This window comes from Octopus bimaculoides, chromosome 26 (genome assembly GCF_046866305.1).
Source record: "Octopus bimaculoides isolate indiv1 chromosome 26, ASM4686630v1, whole genome shotgun sequence".
Classification (NCBI taxonomy): domain Eukaryota; kingdom Metazoa; phylum Mollusca; class Cephalopoda; order Octopoda; family Octopodidae; genus Octopus; species Octopus bimaculoides.
In genome coordinates, this window is record NC_142953.1 from 11,122,300 (window position 1) to 11,145,386 (window position 23,087).

Here is a 23,087-nt window from a genome sequence, read left to right on the forward strand (position 1 = left end):
AAACACTCACAACGCCCGGTCTGGGAATCGAAACCGCGAGTCCGCTGCCCTAACCACTGGGCCATTGCGCCTCCACATGCACTCATATATATAACATATATAAAACAAATGAGTGAAGAAAGTAGTGTTGGACTGAACTCTTACTCCTCTGTCTGAGATGAGTAAATGATACATTAAATAAAATAACACTTGACCCCACTGAGAAGGCGTAATGGTTTTGAACCTGGGACTTCTCAGTCAGGTTTGGCTTGGTGGTAAACAACAGCAGCAACAATCTAAACGTAGATGCAAGCATGGCTGTGTGGTAAGAAGCTTGCTTCCCAACCTCATGGCTCCAGGTTCAGTCCCACTGCGTGGCACCTTTGGCAAGTGTCTTCTACTATAGTCTTGGGCCAACCAAAGCCTTGCGAGTGGATTTAGTAGATGGAAACTGAAAGAAGCCCACCATATGTGTGTGTGTGTGTATGTTTGTGTGTGTGTGTGTGTGTGTGTGTGTGTGCGTGCATGTCTTTGTGTGTGTATTTGTCTCCCCACCCCCCACTGCTTGACAACATCCTTGTAAATTAGCGATTCAGCAAAATAGACCGATTCAGCCAAGCTCCAGCATGGCCACAGTCTAATGACTGAAAGAGGAAAAGAAAGTAAAAGATTCCATGGATTCAGTGGATAGAAGTCCTTTCTCTACCTTCATAATCTTACTTAGCTCTGTAATGGTGCCCTAGTATGAATGGAGTATGAACCAACAGAATGGAGCACAAAAAGCCCATTCCTGTCCACAATTCCTCTAAAGTTTACTGTCCAGTTCAATTCCTTTAATGTTCACTGTTCAGTTGGTTCAATTCCTCTAACATTCACTGTCCACATTTCATGTTCCACTACGTACATCTAAGCATTGAACCAACAAAATGGAGCACAAAAAACTCATTCCTGTCCACAATTCCTCTAAAGTTTATTGTCCAGTTAGTACAATTCCACTAATGTTCACTGTCCAGTTCAATTTTTCTAATGTTCACTGTCCAGTTCAATTCCTTTAATGTTCACTGTCCACATTTCATGTTCCACTACGTACATCTAAGCATTGTTTTGTGGAGAGACAGAAGTCCATTCCTCTTCTTTTCTCATCTTGTTGCCTGTTAAAAAATTTATTGATTAATTGAAATGGTCAAGTGAATGAATTATTTCGACTTCTGGCATTTGATTTGCCTGAACATGTCACACCTGCATGCCTAGGGCTTCAGGCCTAATTAACAAATCATTAAATAGCATACTATGGCCTGACGATTAAAAAGCTTGATAGAACTTTGATGGTAGTGATGATGGTATCGGTGGTGGTTCTACTGTTGATTGGTTAAGAATGGTGGTAATAGTTGTTGATTGATGACAATGGTGCTGTCAGTGACGATGATAATGGTATTGCTATCAGTGGTGACGGTTGGTACTGATAATGGTGGTAGTGATGGTAATGATGTTGGTAGGTGTGATGATAATGATGTGATGGCGGTAATGATGATGATGATGATGATAGTAGGGTGTCTTGGTGTTGATATGTTAATAATGTTGGTTTTGATTATGGTTATTTATGGCCTAAACACTGGTGGTAGGGGTGGTGCTGGTGCTGGCAGTAGTAGTGGGGATGTTGATAGTGGTAGTGGTGGTGATGATGATGTTCTAGTAGCCAGGTTTGTGTTAATGGTGGTAGTGGCGGCAGCCTTAATGGTGTTGGTGGTGATGGTTGCAGTGGCAATGATGATAATGTTGGTGATGATGATGCTGAAGATTTGTTTCAATGAAATCCTAAAGCTAGCATTGGTGGAAGAAAGAATGAGATATGATGCCCCAATTCCTTTCACCAGTGTCACTGGACATTAGTGAAGGGATGTGGGGCCTCTCATTGCTGATGAAACATGCAGTAATACTGGTTGAGTTGTTAAATTTCCAGCTGAAGAAGTTTTAGAAGAGGAGTGACAGCCCCTAATGATTCTTATCAGACCCTCTGAGAATGGTTGGAGAGAGGGAAGTTAATCTCAGACCAACAACTTGGCCCAAATATTTGCTCCAGAATGGACTCTGTTAAAGACATCCGATGGCCAGGTGATGGAGTCACCTACTATCGTTACTATTTATTTAGAACCAATAAGGAACTTCTATGTGGTTGTTTCACATAAAAGACGGGAAGCAGGTATTCACACCTTTAAAAACAAGGGATTCTGGCAAAACAGAACACTCTAATAAAAGCAGCAATTTGGTGCAAACATAACAGATCTGATACTGTTCGGTGGGACGGGAATAATAGTCATGCACTGTTGTAGAGGTCAGCTGCCCAGCAGATGTGAATGTACAATCGAAAGTCCATGGAAAAGAACATTTATGGTGAATTAATGGTGGAACTTACAACTCTTGTACTCTGATTATAAATGCTCGTTTGTACCTATCATCATAGGTGCGTTAGGTTATATAGTTTGCAAATTCAGTACCCAAGATAGACTTTCAGCTTCATACCTGTTTTTATTGGAGCACCAGAATATATACCAACCTGTCTGGAGTTAAGTATGGATGAACTTGGGATCTTGGGGAGAGAATGCAAATCCTTAATTCATATGCTCTGTCTATCCCTATTGCTTCTTGCTGTCTGGTTCCAGTGCACTGCTTCATTCTTCTTTCTTTCTTTCTTCCTCTCTTTTTCTTTCTCTTTGTCTCTCCCCTATCTTCCTTTGTGTTTGATTTTCTTTTGTTGTTTCTTTGTCTTTCTTTAATTTATAGCCTGACTAACTTAATATTTATTAGTTATCAAGAGCCATAATTCTCAACATTTTATCTACTTTCTCAATGTGCTTAGTATGTACAGCTCATTTACCCCCAGCAGCCATTCTGCAGAGACTGTTCCAGGTCTTCATAGACACACTTGATGATTGTCCAATCATGAGACTTACATGAAACTGTTTTCTTCATATGATTATTATAAATATTCTATTTTAACAATGTACTCCCATTTCTCTGTTTTGTACACTGGATGCTCCTTGTTGTTTTGGCTGCGAGCCCTACCTAATCATGTGTGTGTATGTGTGTGTGTGGTTATGTTCTTAAGAGGCCAGGACACTCATCAGGATGGTGGACTGTGAATGGGTTCATAAAAATATTATGTCATAATGACACGATATCACTGTTTAGGTTTAGCAAACACACTACCTCTCTCTGTGTGTGTATGTTTATATGTGTGTGTATGATGTGCACTTCAGTACAAATGTGTATGTATGTATGTGTGTATAATGTGTGTATATGTACAAATGTGTGTGTGTATGTATGTGTATATGTACATATGTATAAATGTATGTACATATGTACAAATGTGTGTGTATATGTATATATGTATGTGTATGATGTGCACTTATGTACAAATGTGTATGTATATATGTATGTGTGTGTGTGTGTGTGTGTATGATGTATACATATGTACATGTGTGTGTGTGAGTGCGTGTATGTATGTGTATAATAAGTATGTATATGAGTGTGTAGACATGAGTGTATAGGCATGTGTCTGATGTTCTGTCTCTGAGGATTATCTTCTTTTTTTGTTTGTTGTTGAGTTATTTATTTCATTAGCTGAAGATCAGTGTGTGGAGATGTGTGTGTGTGTTGGGGTGGGGGGGTTGTATTTGCTACCAACCCCCCTCTCTCTCTTTTCAAAGCTTAGTGATGTAAAAACTAGTTTAGACTGTACATCAAAAAGTCTGTGCTGCTTTTATTATGAGTTTTATAACACCCTGGGCCATTTGAAAAATAAATAATTCAGCCAAATAAAATAAATGCTTCTCATAAATGCTTTTCATCATCATCATCACCATCATCATCACCACCATCATCATTACTTCTGCCACCATCATTTCAGTATTTTTATTGTATGCTTTCATCCCTCATGTGAGCACAGCTTTTGTGCATTGGGTATGTGCAGTGATTTTCATTCTTTTTTAATCTTTATTACTTCTTATATCTCAGAAACCATTATCATTATTGTTATATTATTATCATCATCATCATCATTATTGATAATATCATTATCATCATCATCGTTTATTTGTTATTTATTTTTCTTTTCACTTTATTTTATTACTTTTTTTTTTCTCTATTATTGAAATTATATATACGTATGCATGTAAACATATAGATGTATAGATAACAGATACATTGAAACACATGCACACACTGTAATATGGATGCACATGCAAGCACCACACACACACACACACACACACACACACACACACACACACAGAGTAAAACTAACAATTGAAATATCGAATCAGTTTGAACTTTTTATTATGTATTACAGCTGTAAAAATTATTATTGTAATACTTATATATATATAGAATGCACCCACAAAAAATGCACCTGTGCCAGTGCTGCATAGATGCACCCATGCTATTGGCACATAACTAGCACCCAGCACACTCTGTAAGGTGGTTGGCATTACGGAGGGCATCCAACTGTAGAAACCATGCCACATCAGACAATTGGAGTGTGTACATCTATCTGGCTGGCCAGCTCCCTGTCAAACCATCCGTGTGTGTGTCTTGACATCATGTGATAGTTGTAGACAAGCATCCCTGTCATACAAATGATATTATTCATTTGCAGTCTTTGATGAAAACATGTTTTGCTATGGAGAAATATATATACATATATGAATATATATATACATATACATATAAATATATATATATATATATATATATATATATATATATATATAAAGTAGTTGTGTGCTGTCAACTTAATGTGACAGTCCCATGAAGGGAATAATACTACTGCTATTTATCCCTAGGAAGCAGCACCGCTTCCTGTCGGCCTTGACACATTTCCTGTGTCCTTATGTTTACAAGGGGGAGACAAGCACCTCCACTTAGCTAAGCCTGCATCCAGAGACATGTTTCTGAGTCTTTGCTCGTCATCAGTCTGGAGTAGCAATGGCCTGCTAGTTGGAGATGCCTGTCAAGCTCTCGTAAACATATAATAAATCTAGTGAAACACATTCACTGATTTCAAAAATAGAAATAATACATTTCTAAATCTCTCAGAGAGATTTATGCAGTAGTGATGCGATAAAGTAATTGTATGCTGTCAACTTAATGTGACAGTCCTATGAAAGGAATAATATTACTGCTATTTAGCCCTAGGAAGCAGCACCACTTCCTGTCAGCGTTGACACATTTCCTGTGTCCTTATTGCCTTAATGGACTGTCACATTAAGTTGACATCACTACTGCATAAATCTCTGAGAGATTTTAGAAATGTATTATTTCTATTTTTGAAATCAGTGAATGTGTTTCACTAGATTTATTATATGTTTACGAGAGCTTGACAGGCATCTCCAACTAGCAGGCCATTGCTACTCCAGACTGATGACGAGCAAAGACTCAGAAACATGTCTCTGGATGCAGGCTTAGCTAAGTGGATGTGCTTGTCTCCCCCTTGTAAACATAAGGACACAGGAAATGTGTCAAGGCCGACAGGAAGCGGTGCTGCTTCCTAGGGCTAAATAGCAGTAGTATTATTCCCTTCATGGGACTGTTACATTTTTATATAATTACTGATTAATAAACAATTCAGTTAGCCTTCTTTGCAGTTAAGAACTAACAGGAAACAACACTAACAGACAGATGTCTTTTGCTGGTGGAAAATATAAATCGTTTTCTTTTCGTAACATATAAGAAAAAAAAAAAGAGCAAATAAAAGCTAATATAATGAACAAAAAAAAACATTAAAAAAAATGACAGATTCAATAAAATAGTTGACGTGTAAGATACAATGACATATTATTGATATATTAACTAGTTTTTACACAAAAACAATGTAGAAAATAGTTTGTTTGGTTGAGTGTAGAAATGTAGAAATGTGCTTTTGGAGGAAAGAAGAAACAATTAAAAAAAATTTCCCGGAAGAAATTCTTGAACAAAACTAATGTGGTGAATCTGTATGGAATATTACCAAGAGTTTGTAAATAAAACAATAATGATGTTCATATTCGTCTCTGTCTTTTATCTTTTCGTTTGCTTGTTTCAGTCATATGCTGGGGCCACTGTCTTCAAGGGTTTTAGTTGAACAAATTTTTTGACTGTGGCCATGCTGGGGCACCGCCTTGTAGGGTTTTTAGTTGAACAAATTGACCTCCAAGACTTTATTTTTTTCAAGGACTTTTTTTTATAAATCTTATTCCTTATTCTATCAAGGTGTTTTGCTGAACTGGTATGTTATAGGGATGTAAACACACCAACACTAGTTGTTAAGTGGTGGTGGGAGGCAAATACAAACACAAAGACACACACACATACACAGATCATCATCATCATCATCATCATCATCATCATATGTTCGTTTTCCATGCTGGCATGAGTTGGACGGATATATATATATATATATATATGATGGACTTCTTTTAGTTTCCATCTATCAGATCCACTCACAAGGCTTTGATCAGCCCGAGACTATAGTAGAAGACACTTGCCCAAGGTGCCACACAGTGAGACTGAACCTGGAACTATGTTGTTGGGAGGCAACCTCCTTACCACACAGCTATACTTGTGTGTATGTGTCTGCACGCATGTGTGTGTGTGTGTGTGTGTATGTGTATATATATATATATATATATATATATATATATATGGGAGAATATACGAAAAAACAACAGACGAGGACAGGTGGTGTAAATAACAAAAGGATGTATTAGTATGACGCTCGGGAATACGGAAAGTCTTTGACGTTTCGAGCTACGCTCTTCAACAGAAAGAATACGGAGACAAGGAGAAAAACACGGAGAAAAAAAATTGAATAGTGTTCAGTCAACGGTCAAATATATATAGATATATATAGTAATTATTTTAGACTTGAGTATACAACTGATAGTATACCATTTAAAGCACATTCACTGTCTTTGGCTATCTCGTGTCATCAACAGTATGGACATAAATTCCATTGGATTTACTTCAGGAATTTCTCTATTTCTGTCGCAAATGAGAGAAAGAGAAAATGGAATGAACAATATTCTTTACTGATCACAATGATTAGTTTAACTTACTTTGCTTCAGTCTCTCACATGTGAAATTCTGGACACCTGGCAGTGATGCATCCTTCGGTGCAGATGTCTCATTAGGTGACTTTTAAGGCAAATAGTGAAATGCATTGTAAATTGAACAAAGTGAATCCAAGATTATTCAGTGAGAGATCTTTTGAAAAGTCACCTGATGAGACACATCTGCGCCGAAGGATGCTCCACAATCATTTGTCCTGAATCTCATCTGTGAGAGACTGATGCCAGATGGGTCGAAACGTTCGTTTTGATTAATAAAGTATCTTGTAAATTCTATTTTCTCTTTCTCTCATATGTTAGAATATTATATGTGTGTGTGTATGTGTGTATGTGTGTGTGTGTGTGTGTGTGTGTGTGTACAGACATACAGATAGGAATACATAGTACTCAATACTTCATTGAAGTTTCAGCATTTTACTCTGCCATTATTTAGTGTGTTTGTTATTTATATGTATTTATCCTGGCAGTGTGTGTGTGTGTGTGTGTGTGTGTGTGTGTGTGTGTGTGTGTGCATGCAGGCATAACTTTGTAGAGAACTATGTGCATGACTTCACACATGATTCTGAGTTCAGTCCTGCTGTGTTGCACTTTGGGAAAGTGTCTTCTGCTATCGCCTCAGGCTGATCAATTCCTTGTGCATGAAATTGGTAGATGGCAACTTAGAAGATATATAAATTGCTGTATGTGTACTACACAGTCAAAGAATGTCATATTTTCAGATCTATCTCCGTCATCCAGTCTGTGCTTTGAATGGTGAACAACTTAGTTAATTCTTAGTTAATGGAAATATTCATTGAGTGTGCATGTGTGGTTATTGTTCAAATAACTAGCAGTGAATCCAAGCAAAACATAGCAGTATTTCGTCTGCTGCTACATTCTGAGTTCAAATTCCGCCAAGGTCGACTTTGCCTTTCATCCTTTCAGGGTTGATTAAATAAGTACCAGTTACATACTGGGTCAATATAATCAACTTAATCCATTTGTCTGTCCTTGTTTGTCCCCTCTGTGTGTAGCCCCTTTGTGGGCTGTAAAGAAATAAGAAGCTTGCTTCCCAACCACATGGTTCTGGGTTCAGTCCTACTGCATGGCACCATGGGCAAGTGTCTTCTACTATAGCCTTGGGTTGACCAAAGTTTTGTCAGTGGATTTGGTTGACAGACAGAACAAGAAGCCCATCGTGTGTGTGTGTGTGTGTCTGTGTCTGTGTTTGTCCCCTTGCCACTGCTTGACAATCGGTGTTGATGTGCTTATGACCCTGTAACTTAGCGGAGTGACAAAGGAAATCGATAGAATAAGCACCAGGCTTAAAAAACATACATACTGGTGTTGAGCCATTCAACTAAAAGATTTTGAAAGGCAGTGCCCCAGTATGACCACAGTCTAATGACTGAAAAAAGTAAAAGATAAGAAATATACACACACACATACACACACTATCTCTCTCTCTCTCTCTCACACACACATACACTCACGGTTGATATGTATGGAGGCAATTAAGTTTGGACTGCTGCTGCATTGCAGACATCTCTAGCCCTCTGCGATATGCTCAAATGTCTAAAATGTTCAAATAATGACAGCAGGATAATACCATCGCCTGTTTTTATTTCTTTGTAATTACTTTCTTTCGTTCGGTTTAAAGCAAACCTGGTCACTGGTTATTTACATGTCACAGCTCAAGACAATATAATCTCTCCGTCTTATCGTCTATCTGCTTACTCCATCTTCTGCTTACTATCCGATATGTCTCTTGATAATGTAGAGATGTATTATTATTTATAGTTAATTGACACTCAAAACACTGGGGATTGTCAAACCATTGGATTGAATTAGTATCTAGTCTGCTTTGATTGGGCCTTGTTGGTATTAAAACAGATGATTCTTTAAGAAATTTATGTATTAACCTGGTTATTTTGGTTACTGATGTATCATTGATTCAAAGTCTTTCTCTTTCTCTCTCTCTCTCTCCACCACTTTCTCTTACATGACTGTGTAGTTAGGAATTTCGTTTCACAGCACACGGTTTTGAGTTCAGTACCATAGCACGGTACCTTGGACGAGTTACTTTCACTATAACATCATACAAGGGCCCCGTTCTGTGGGAGTAAACTTGAAGCCAAGTAGTTATTAAGACCCTGAAGAGACTGCACTGTTTTATAGTAGGGTTACAATTGCAAGGATTACTAATTGGTGCAATTGAAACATGTGTTGGTCCTAAAGGGCAGTATATAATTATGGAATCAAAGGTAATGCTATTACTACTTCAGAGTAATTCTTATTTTTAATATTCTCTCTCTCTCTCTCTCTCTCTCTCTCTCTCTCTCTCTTTCTCTCTCTCTCTCTCTCTCTCTCTCTCTCTTTCTCTCTCTCTCTCTCTCTCTCTCTCTCTCTCTCTCTCTATATATCTATATATATATATATATATATATAGGAAAATGGAAAAAAGCCAGAATGCTGAACCGGAAGCACATCTTAATAAAGACTTCCTCCAACCGGCCCTCACTGCGAAGAAGCAAATTATCAAGAAGAAGGAGAACGAAAACGTTCTCCGTGCTTCCATGAACAAGTTGTCCAACCTCAGTCTCCACTTGACATCGATGGCCGTATAAATAAGTGCGAATGAATTGCACAATGCTGGCCGCCCTCTAGAATTTCCTGTAGTGTGGCCGCAGCATAAGGGCACAGTTTCGAGCTGGATGCCAAGTGGAGACTGAGGTTGGACAACTTGTTCATGGAAGCACGGAGAACGTTTTCGTTCTCCTTCTTCTTGATAATTTGCTTCTTCGCAGTGAGGGCCGGTTGGAGGAAGTCTTTATTAAGTTGTGCTTCCGGTTCAGCATTCTGGCTTTTTTTCATTTTCCTATTATTTCTCCACGTGCGGTTAACACACCCCCACTATTTACTGACTTATATATATATATATATATATATATATTAGCAACAGAGTATTAATACAAAGAGGTAATATTTATCCTCAGTTAAATGTGGATGTTCTGTTAGAACAACTAATACTGGGGTAGTTACCATGAGAGAAACTCTCATATTGGCTTTTGGTACAAAATGCATTCTTGTTTATATCCCTTGCAGGGAGGTAAATCCCTGCCACCTCCAATGCCAAGACCACTAGATCACATGATTTCAACCCTCCTTGGATTCATCAGTGATGGATGCTCAACTGCCAGAGCTAGCTGTGAATCGTCTCTACAAGTGAGATATAGAATAAGAGTGTCAGAGCAGGTACTGGTGTTGCAATTAGGTAGTGGGCTTGCTAAAACACACACACACACACACACACACACACATATATATATATATATCATCATATATATATATATATATATGAATGAATGATCAAACAAACTGCCAAGAAGCTGGTGTTGGTCTGTGCTGGCAAGATTTATATAATGTAGTGAAATCGATAAAAAGAATACGGTGAATTTGTTGTGAGGAATGGTAAATCCAATATTTTGGACGAAGGCCTTTTCAAAGAAAAGTGGAAAGGAGAAATTAATGCGACAGTTGCTGGCTTTTTTTCTTCTTTTCCATTTTTAACTTAGAGCATGTAGAACCCTGCTGTCTCATTAATTTCTTCCTTTTCCACTTTTCTCTGAAGAAGGAGATAGTCTGGAATCTTGAATTTCTCTCTCTCTACAGCACTACATTATGTGTGTGGGTGTGTGACAGCTAACCTTTTACCATCAACCTTCTTTATTGCTAGCCATCACTCTCTCTCCGTCATATCACTCTTCATTGACATCCATCACTCTTTTTTACTATAACCTTCTCTATTACTATCACTCAATCACTCTCCTTTTCCATTGCTTATCTTTATTGCTATCCATCAGTTGCTCTCTCTCACTCTCTTACTATGGTTACACTTTAGCGCTATCCTTCATTGTTCCACTCTCCCTCATCTATCAGTCTTTCTTGCCATATATTACTCTCTCTTCTCTCATCGTTGTACACATGCTGTTTTTCCATTCAGTCTCCATACCAATAATCAGCATGTAGTTTCCTTACCAGCGTCTCTCTTCCATTACTCCCTCCATCATCACCCTCTCACTTTCATCACTTTCTTCCCTCTTATCACTCACTCATCTGCCACACTCTTATTGCGAGCCTCTCTTTATTTCACTCAACCAGTCGTGTTTGCCTTGAACAACAGACACAATATAAAGGGGACACTTCAATTTCGAAGAGGACGACATCAACTTCTTTGTTACTCTGTTACTATGATACAATGTACCTAACACACTGGTATAAAGTGGTTGATGAACAAGCAAAGGCAACATAAATATTACCTCTTGGTGTTGGCTTTTGGTACATTACACCATTTTGGTGCATTACACCATTTCTAGTGTTGGTATGATAATAAAGTGGAGGCGCAATGGCCCAGTGGTTAGGGCAGCGGACTCGTGGTCATAGGATCGCGGTTTCGATTCCCAGACTGGGCGCTGTGAGTGTTTATTGAGCGAAAACAGCTAAAGCTCCATGAGGCTCCGGCAGGGGATGGTGGCGAACCCTGCTGTACTCTTTCACCACAACTTTCTCTCACTCTTACTTCCTGTTTCTGTTGTACCTGTAATTCAAAGGGTTAGCCTTGTCACACTGTGTCACGCTGAATATCCCCGAGAACTACGTTAAGGGTACACGTGGCTGTGGAGTGCTCAACCACTTGCACGCTAATTTCACGAGCAGGCTGTTCCGTTGATCGGATCAACTGGAACCCTCGACGTCTTAAGCGACGGAGTGCCAACACACGTGATAATAAAATGCACTCAGTATTCTCTGCAAAGGAATTGGTGTTGGCATGGACATTTAGCCAGCAAAGTTGTACTGAAGTAGAATGTGCAAATGAAATGTGTAGAAGGTGAGCAACTTTAAACAAGAACTGATTTGGATTGTAACAACCTGTGCAAGTTAAGCCATTCATTTCCCTTTTTTTGTCATATTCCATTGTCAGTTTTAACATTTTTGTTTCCATTTTTTTGTTTCTGTCTTAACGGATACTTTAACAGATGACTGAGATTGATTTAAATAATGCTTTCAAATAGAGCAAGCAGCTAAAACATCTTCATTGCTCTGAATTTAAAATCAAGCCAGTCTCACAAGTATCTTTCATCCTTCCAACGCCGAAAGCAGACATCAAGTAATGATGCTGATGATACAGGAGTCTGTCTTTAATACTATCTATCTATCTATTTATCTACCTACCTACCTACCTATCTATCTATCTATCTATCTATCTACCTACCTACCTACCTATCTTCCTATCTATCCATCTCTCTACCCATCTGCTTATTTATTTACCCATCTATCTATCTATCTATCTATCTATCTATCTATCTACCTACCTACCTATCTGTCTATCTATCTATCTGTCTATCTATCTATCTATCTATCTATCTATCTATCTATCTATCTACCTTCCTTCTTTCTTCCTTCCCTCCTTCCTTCCTTCCTTCCTTCCTTCCTTCCTTCCTTTCTTTACTTCTTTCTTTTTGTCTAGTTAATGTGATTCTGGTATATGTAACTTTACCACATACTGTCGAGGTACTCTTGTGTTCAGCAATGACCTCACAAGAGATAAAACCAATAAACAAATAGATAAATAGATAATCTTTTAGGACAAATAGTTCAATATTATGAAGAAATCAATATTGTAGTCATACATACATTCATGATCTGCTGCTGCTGCTGTTTTCTCATACAGTGGGTGCTTTATGTTTCTTTACCTATCACATGTTTATATAACTTTGGTGATGCTACAACTTTATATTCATATTCTAAACAATATTTATTGATATTGATCTCATCACTAAACTAACTTTGGTTCTATACCCATCTGGGCTTAATGTGTGTGTGTGTGTGTGTGTGTGTATGTGTGTGTGTGTTTAGTTGTTATTTAATCTTAGGTGAGTGCTTGCGCAGCAGAAAACTATGGCCAATGGCATTTTTTTGCCATAGCTGTCGCATCCATTTTTTCTTTCTTTTTTTGACACAATGGTGCCCCAGCATGGCCACAGCTCATGAGCTGAAACTAGATAAAATGAAAAAAAAATGTACCTAGTTCTAAATTTTTCAGTGTCCCCCCCCCTTTTTTTTTTAACCCTTTAGCATTCAGGTTACTCTGTTAAATGTAATTAATGTTTATTTATCAAAATTATTTCCAATTAATCATTTATCATTTTGTAGCTTTGAGATTCTGATGAGGTGATTGCTTATTTTTTGAATGACATTGTAGGACAGGTGTGAAAGGCTGAATCCAGCCATTTTAAATATAGAACAGGGAGAATATTTTGGCTGGATATGGCTGGTTTAATTGTTAATGGGTTAAGGTGATACAGTATGATAGTTTGGAGATTTGGCTGCTATTTTTAGCAAATCATAGGACCCCAAAATTTGTTGTATATGTTATGTGTTGTTGTTTCACACCTGGTTAGTCTTGATAAAACAGAATTATAGCAAAAGGCAATCAGGCTATGTTCCTGTTGGTTTTATTTTTCTTAGACATACATTTGTACCTAAGGCATACATTATGCAGTGTCCTTCTTTGTTTTTAGGACTAGCAGGGTGTGATTTAACCCTTTTGTTACTGTATTTCTGTTGAGATGCTCTGTGTGTCTTTCAATTATTTTAAATATGACAAAGAATTTAGTAAAATAACTTAGTTATCATTCGGCTAGTGTTAGGAACATAAATTATGGCTAAGGTTTGGTGGAAGATTTTAATTCAAAACTTATGGTGGTTTTTTCCTCATCCATGTTTTGGTGCTGAAGAATTTAACAAAGTATTCATTTCGACTTCTGCATGAACATTTGTATTTATCTATACATATTTGTTGTGTGCAAGAAAGAAGAATCGTGCTGGTTTGGTTATGTGATACATATGGATGGGGACTGCTGCATAAGGAAATGCTGATCTCTAATAGTGGAGGGAACCTTTGGAAGGGATAGACCCAGTAAGACGTGGGGTGAAGTGGTGAGAAAGGATCTTCAGGCTCTGGGCCTTACTGAGGAAATGACAAGGGATTGGGAGATGTGACAGTTTGCTGTACTTGAGGAGATGCACTATGCTAAGCAAAATCATGGCCATCCATACAGACAGGTATGGCCATTGCAGGTGCTGGTGCTGCGTGAAAGCACCCATGCTAGTGGCATGTAAAATGCACCCAGCACGCTCTGTAAAGTGGTTGGGCATCCAACTGTAGAAACCAAGCCAAAACAGACAACTGAAATCTGGCCAGCTCTCATCAAGCTGTCCAACCCATGTAGCATGGAAACAGATGTTAAACAATGATGATGATGATGACGATCATTTATGTCTATATATATATATATATATATATATATATATATATATATATATATTGGAGTAAGCACATAAATGTGAAACAAGGTGGAAAAAAGAGTACTCAAATACCAGAGGTAGAGGAATATGCTTTATTTAAAAGCAGCAGAAATATAACAAAAGCTGTTACTCAGAGTTTCACGTCCCTGACGAACGGGAAACTCTGAATAACAGCTTTTGTTATATTTCTGCTGCTTTTAAATAAAGTGTGTATATATATATATATATGAATGAATATATAGATATGTATGTATATATATATATATATATATATATATATATATATATATATATATGAATGAATATATAGATATGTATGTATATATATATATATATATATATATATATGAATGAATATATAGATATGTATGTATATATATATATATATATATATATATATATATATATATATATATATATATGAATGAATATATAGATATGTATGTATATATATATATATATATATATATGAATGAATATATAGATATGTATGTATATATATATATATATATATATATGAATGAATATATAGATATGTATGTATATATATGTATATATGTATATATATATATATATATATATATATATATGTTTATATATGTATGTATGTATGTGTGTGAGTAATGACTAAGTGGGAGTGAGGGTGTAGCTAAAGATATAGCCTTGTCAGGCATATTTGTAAATATCATAAAGTAATTGTTACAATTATAATAACCTGTGAAGCCAGTGGAATGTTCAACAGGTTTTGCTGATGTATATTAATAAAATTCCTTGCAATTATACAAATATTTCAATACTTTCATGTTTTATTAAATTGCTGTCTTGGATTTTATTCAAACATGTGTGTGTGTGTGTGTGTGTGTGTGTGTGTGTGTGTGTGTGTGTGTGTGCTGTGCACAATGTGCCATGAATCAGAAATAGTGAAATATCTTTAATCTTTTATTTTTTGTTTTTTTACTTGTTTTAGTCATTAGACTGCGGCCATGCTGGGGCACCGCCTTGAAGGATTATAGTCAAATGCATTGACTCTAGCACTTGATATTTTTTTTAAAGCCTGGTACTTACTCTATCATTCTCTTTTGCTGAAGTGCTAAGTTATAGGGATGTGGACACACAAACACAGGTTGTCAAACAGGGGTGAGGAGACAAACACAGACACGAATGCTCACGTACATGCACAAACATGACAGGCTTCCTTTAGTTTCCACTCAAAAGGCTTTGGTTGGCCCGAGGCTATAGTAGAAGACGTGTGTAAAATACAGAAGTACTTTTGGAAAAGCTCCAACTATTTAAATATGTCATCGTCGTCGTCGTCGTCATCATCATCATTATCATCATCGGCATCATCATCTAAATTTAACGTCTGCTTTCCATGCTGGCATGGGTTAGATGGTTTGACTGAGAACTGGCAAGCCGGGAGGCTGCACCAGACGCCAATCTGATTTGGCAAGGTTTCTACAGCTGGATGCCCTTCCTAATGCCAACCACTCCGAGATTGTAGTGGGTGCCACCAGCATGGGACCCGGTCAGGCAATACTGGCATTAGCCACATTCAAAAGGTGCTTTTTACATACCATCAGCATGGGTGTGTGTATAATATAAACTGGTTTGTCTATGTCCCTGTGACTTAGTGGTTTGACAAAAGAGAGCGATAGAATAAGTGGCAGGCTTAAAAATATCTTCACGGTTTGATGTGTTCGACTAAGACCCTTTGGGGCCTCCTGCTAGAGACAGGATAAGTGAATGCTGGTGGAAACTTAAAGAGGAGCACTCTGTCGATTATGACGTCGAGGGTTCAAGTCGATCCGATCAATGGAACAGCCTGCTCGTGAAATTAACGTGCAAGTGGCTGAGCACTCCACAGACACGTGCACCCTTAACGTAGTTTTCGGGGATATTCAGCGTGACACAGTGTGACAAGGCTGGCTCTTTGAATTACAGGCACAACAGAAACAGGAAGTAAGAGTGAGAGAAAGTTGTGGTGGAAGAGTACAGCAGGGTTCGCCACCATCCCCTGCCGGAGCGTCGTGGAGCTTTAGGTGTTTTCGCTCAATAAACACTCACAACGCCCGGTCTGGGAATCGAAACCGCGATCCTATGACCATGAGTCCGCTGCCCTAACCACTGGGCCATTGCGCCTCCACTTAAGGAGGAGCAAAGCTCAGTAAAATATCATCTCCCAGTCGTAATCTGATTTTTTTTTTTTTAAATATTTATATTTTTGAATGGAATATTGTGTTTTCTTTCCCTTTTATGCAAACTGTCAGATTTAGCCTCAACACCCTGTATGTGTAACCAGTATAATACAGTCTTCATCTCCAGCACTCTTAAGCTATCAGTTAGCCTTCAGCAATAGTGAAGACACTTGTTGAAGGTACTCTATGCTTGTGAAGTGATTTTCTTATTCACACAGCCATATATGTATGTGTGTATTATGTATCTCTGTGTATATATATGTTTTTCCTTTGAGCTTAATTTAAGTTCTACTTGAGAGAGTTCAGGTCAGTCACTAACAAAGCAACAAGACTTTTTGAGTTCAGAGAATTCCCGCAGTTTGTAAATATGTGGTTGAGTTGATGTGTTGGTTGAACTGTCGATGCATACACTCAAGTGTGTGCATTTATTCACATTAGAATTTCTCATAGAGAATTTCCTGGAATGTCTTACAAATCTTCACTATGTTACTAATGGATTGGATTTGTGTGTGTGTAAGTTGCATATATAGTGTAATTATTATATAATAGAAACTGTATGTTTAGCCCAAGGTCAGTTCTGGTCCACCTGTGAACATCTCATTTTGTTTTTTGACATATCTTGGAATGTATTATTTGAGATTTGTTATTTGGTTTGAGGGAAATTTATCTGCTGTCTCTTACAGGTCTAGCAATCATGTATTAGATTTTTTCTTTGACTAAATATCATTTCATATTTAGCTTGCTTGCAATCTTAAATGTATATTTCTTTCTCTTTGCAGGTAAGAATTTCTTTATATTTTGGACTGATCTCCTACTTTGATTTCCTATTGGAACTGCAGGCAGGTTAGTAACCTCTGTAGAATTGCTTGACACTTACAGCTACAAAAAGTTCACAGAGTGGAATAAATGTTTATTGTTGTGACAAAGAAGGGAAGTCTAACATTTTAAGTCCAACCCTTTGTCAGAGAGAGATGAACTGTTTACAATAATCACTCAATTTCTGACGAAGTGTTCTAATGAAAATGTCAGACACTTCCTTTTTCATGGAATATACATTAATTCCACTCTGTAAACTTCTTGTGCTTACTATTTGCCAAAGCAGGCCACCACCAGTTTCCTCGGATTCTACTGTTTCACAGTTTTCATCTATATGTACATATAGATTTATTTTTGAGGAATGACCAAGACCAAAGCCTACTGAAGATAAATTCTGTTGCAAGCCTCATGGTAGATTCTACAGAATTTATCATGAAGTATTTCTTTCGTTTCAACATTTGTCTTAATTATATCTGTCAATAATATAGTGGTAGAATGTTGAACAAAGTGTGACAATACACTGATATATTTGTATTTAAATTACTGTCCTCATTTTGATTGTTATGGTCACATCATTTTGGCCATTATACCCTGAGCCTTCTCTAGGTGCCTGCTGTATTCTTAGAATTTCAAACTAAACCCTTCAGTAAAACACCCTGGGTGGGTGGTGGGGTTAAATTGTTCTCATTCTGTTGTTCATACCATTTCTCATATTAATTATTCTCCTACAAGTTACAGAGAGTTATAACTCAATTGATTAGGAATAGATTTAACCTAGATGAGATGCAGTTTGGTTTTGTGCCTGAGAAGAGTATCACAGTTACCATCGTTCTAGTGAGAAGTATCTGGCTAAAAGTAAGCCATTGTTCTTGGCTTTAGTCGACCTGGAGAAAGCTTTTGACAGAGTCCCTTGCTCTGTTATCTGGTGATCTCTAAGGAAGTTAGGAGTAGTTGAGTGGCTTTTTAGAGCTGTACAAGCCATGTATAGCAGTGCTGTCAGGAGGATAAGAGTTGACCATGAATACATTGATGAATCTAGTGTACAAGTAGGGTTTCACCAGGGCTCAGTTCTCAGTCCGCTCTTACTCGTCATAGTCCTCCAGTCCTTAATAGGAATTAAAAACTGACTGCCTGTGGGAACTACTATATGCTGATAACCTCATTCTTATAGCAGAATCTGTAGCAGAATTGGAGAAAAAATTCCAAGTATGGAAACAAAACTTAGAATCGAAGGGCCTTAAAATTACATTTATCTGATATATTTTTCTCTACTTTTTTTTATTTTTAAAGATAACATAGTGTGGTTTGTGGGGTATTTAGCGCTATATCTAGCAGACTAAGTAGCCACCTATAGATTTCTTCCATGGCTCTTGCTTTTCATAGTTTTTCTTTCATGCTTTTTTGTCTCTTTCTCCATGTATAATAATGATGCATTGTTGTGTGGGCCAAGACAACTGTCTTCATGGCCACAGCAGGGCAGACTGACCGTCATTCCATTATGATATCATTACTGCTGAAGAAAAGGATGTTTCAATCATCTTGGCAAATTTCAAGGCAGGTCACACTCGTATGAGATATATTGCTGTGCTCTTTCTTATTCCTCCATTGCACCACAGTAATATTGGCGTGTGTGTGCATGCACGCGTGCACATATTTATATATCAACGAAGATATATTGATGGAGACTGAGAGAGAGTGTGGATTTGAATGGAACTGGAAAAAGCTGTTTTTTTAACTCCCTCCCCCTTTTATAAGAAGTATTCTGACATGGTCTCTCTGTCTTTTTTTCTGTTTCTTACTGTCATTGTTTCTCTCTCTCTTTCTCTGTCTGTCTATCTTTCTCTTTTTCTCTCTCTTTCTCTTTTTTTTTTCTCTGTCTCTCTGCTTCTCTGTTTTTTTTCTTTCACCACTGTTTCCCTCTTCCTCCATGTCCCTCTTTCTCTCAAGACAGATTGAAACAGGCGCCTTGCTACGGAAAAATTATGCAAATCAATATGAATAAATAATTGGCCATGTTTGAACAACAGTGTATGTCTGTCTGTCTGTCTGTCTGTATGTATGTCTGTCTGTATGTATGTATGTATGTATGTATGTGTATGTATATGGAGGGAACAATACCAAAAATATAAAAGAAATAGTATAGATAATGTTTTTACAATTGTTTTATTTTGTTATTATTGAATCAAAGTCTTTAAAAATATATATAAAAAAAAGCGAGAGAGAAATGGTGTTGGTGGTTAGTGGTGGTTGTAGTGATGGCAAAATCAATTTATTATTAAGTATTTTGTCAGTGTCTTATAGCAACTTTACATTTGAGTGTATCAAATTAAATTGTTTTAGCGTTTATTTTGCCTCTGTTTGTAGCAAGGCACTTTACGTTTCCCCCTCCGCCCACTAGCTGCTTTCTTTTTTAAAAGTATTATTATTATTATTATTATTATTATTATTATTATTATTATTATTATTATTATTATAAGGTGATGAGCTGGCAGAATCATTAGCACATTAGGCAAAATGTTTAGCAACATTTCATCTGTCTTTATGTTCTGAATTCAAATTTCGCCATGGTCAACTTTGTCATTCATCCTTTTGGGGTTCATAAAATAAGACTCAGTTGAGTACTGGGGTCAATTTAATTGACTTATCCCATCCCCAGAAACTGCTAGCCTTGTGCCAAAATTTGAAACCATTATTATTATTATTATTATTATTATTAAAAAAAGCATCCCAGTGTAAAAAGCACCCCAGTGTCACATAAAAGCACCCCGGTGTCACACAAATGGTACTCGTACCGGTGGCATATAAAAGCACTCATTACGCTCTCGGAGTGGTTGGCGTTAGGAAGGGCATCCAGCTGTAGAAAACTGTGTCAAACCAGACTGGAGTCTGGTGCAGCCTTCCAGCATGCCAGCCCATTCAAACTGTTCAGCCCATGTCAGCATGGACAACAGATGTTAAATAATGATGATGATGATGATGACGATGGCGACGACGATGGTTGTTGTTGTTGTTGTTGTTAGGGTGGTGAGCAATTAGACTTGTGTGAGCATCAAATGCGTTGTGGTATTTCTTTCAGCTTTTCACATCCTGAGTTTGATTTCGACAGAGGTCAACTTTGATTTCATCATCCGAAGTATATGACTGGTACTGGGTTGATGGTAATCAACTGCGCCCCTCCCCAATTTCAGGCCTTGTACCTACAGTAGAAAGGATTATTATTATTATTATTATTATTATATCAATGACAATGACAGCCATACCACCACCACCATCATCATTATCATCATCATCGTCATCATCATCATCATTATCATAAGGCATGGATATTGCCCTTTCTCTTCACTAAAACGATTAAAAAGACGCCATTATATTTCATAATAAATAGAATTATTTCAATAATGTTTGGTCTTAGTTCACCTTGTATATTATGAAGCTGAAACACCATTATATGTAGGCTGCTTGGAATGGTTTGTCAATAAATGTTTAAACTCAATTATGATCAATTCAATTAGAAATACGTTTGTACTTGTGTATAATTCTCATCTCTGCTCAACTCAAACACTGTTGTTATTAATGGTTCAGTAACTTAATCTCAAACCCAAAGGTAATATAATGATGTTGTATAGATTAAGATATTTAAGATGCATGATATAAGCAATTAAGTATCGGCATATTTGCCTGGTTGGATAGGATATCTAAGACATGAGCAAAAACTGGAGCAAAAAAAAAGAAATGTAAATGAAATCCACATCCTCTTCGTTACCTTTCTTTCATGGTGTAATTACATTTGACTCTGCACTTTTATTTAATCTTGCTATTTTGTGGAGTTTGTGTGCGTGTTTACTCTATTTTTTTTTTTTCACATACCTGAATATTTGTTTCAAATTTTGGCACAAGGACAGCAATATCGGAGGAGGGGTAAGTTGATAAAATAAGTACTCAACCCCGAAAGAATGAAAGTAAAAATTGACCTTGGTGGAATTTGAACTCAGAACGCGAAGAAGGACGAAATGTCACTAAGCAATTTTGCCCAACGTGCTAGCAATTTTGCCCAACGTGCTAGCAATTTTGCCCAACGTGCTAGCAATTTTGCCAGCTTTCCACTAATAAAATAAATGCGCCCTTTTAAAGCCTAGCCAGACTCATGGGCCCGGTTTCCCGGTTTCAATGGCGTATGTGTTCCCCAGCTGGATGGGACGCCAGTCCATCGCAGCATTACTCATTTTTACCAGCTGAGCGGACTGGAGCAACGTGAAATGAAGTGTTTTGCTCGAGAACGCAACGCGTCGCCCGGTCCAGGAATCGAAACCACAATCTTACGATCATGATGCTGACACCCTAACCACTAAGCCACGCGCCTCCATCCACTCTGTCCTACCTGAATATTGACTACTGTACTGATGGAGACATAATCTGAATTATCACTTCATTTGATATTTTAATATAAAGCTCTTTAACCCTTTTGGTACAAAACTGTTTGAGATCTCCTCTGGTTCTATGATATAAACTTCTTGTTTTAGACTCATTTAAATTAAAGACCTTACATCAAAATTTCATGTTGGTTTATATTCCTAACATCAGCTTAATTATGACAAAATTATTTTACTAAATTCTTCAATATTTTAAAAATTAACTGAAGAAAATACAATATATTTCAACAAAAATATGGTAAAAAAAAAAATAAAGGGTTAATCATATATTATGGGATGTGACTGACATTGACAAACACTCATGCATGCAAGTACTTGTGCATGTGTACACTCATGCATGCATGCGCACACACATACCTTGTTATCAATCTGATGTGAAAACATGCCAAGCCAGTGAGTAATATTACCTTGTTTGGAAATAGGGTAAGGGTTAGGGTTAGGGTTAGGAAAGGCAATCTGGCTGTAGAAAATCTGCCTTGATGAATTTTGCCTGATCCGTGTAAACATGGGGAAAAAATGGATGCTGAAATAGTGGCATTGAGGATGATGATAACGACATCAACAACAATAATAATGATGAGGTTGTTGTTGTCATTAATGTTCTGCAGTTTGATCGTTTAACATGTTCAAGTATTGGCTATTAATTAGTGTTGGTGAATTTTTATAATCTCTATATTTAAAGTGTCTTTTTTTTTTTTTATACTCTTTTACTCTCTTACTTGTTTCAGTCATTTGACTGCGGCCATGCTGGAGCACCGCCTTTTTAGTCGAGCAAATCGACCCCCAGGACTTATTCTTTGTAAACCTAGTACTTATTCTATCAGTCTCTTTTGCTGAACCGCTAAGTTACGAGGACCTAAACACACCAGCATCGGTTGTCAAGCGATGTTGGTAGGGGACAAACACAGACACACAAACATATACACATACATGCATATATACATATATATATATATATATATATATATATATATATATATATATACACATACATACATATATACGACGGGCTTCTTTCTTTCAGTTTCCGTCTACCAAATCCACTCACAAGGCTTTGGTCGGCCCGAGGCTATAGTAGAAGACACTTGCCCAAGGTGCCACACAGTGGGACTGAACCCGAGACCATGTGGTTGGTAAGCAAGTTACTTACCACACAGCCACTCCTGTGATTGAAAAATTTAAAGGTCTATCTCTACAAGAGATTTCACTGTAGCTAT

At 37.3% G+C, this 23,087-nt stretch overlaps 1 protein-coding gene across 2 annotated transcripts in view; it reads left to right on the top strand.

Annotated features, from left to right (window-relative positions):
• Positions 1-23,087, top strand: part of LOC106881685 (uncharacterized) — a 580,809-nt gene that overhangs the window by 222,013 nt on the left and 335,709 nt on the right. The window lies entirely within an intron of this gene.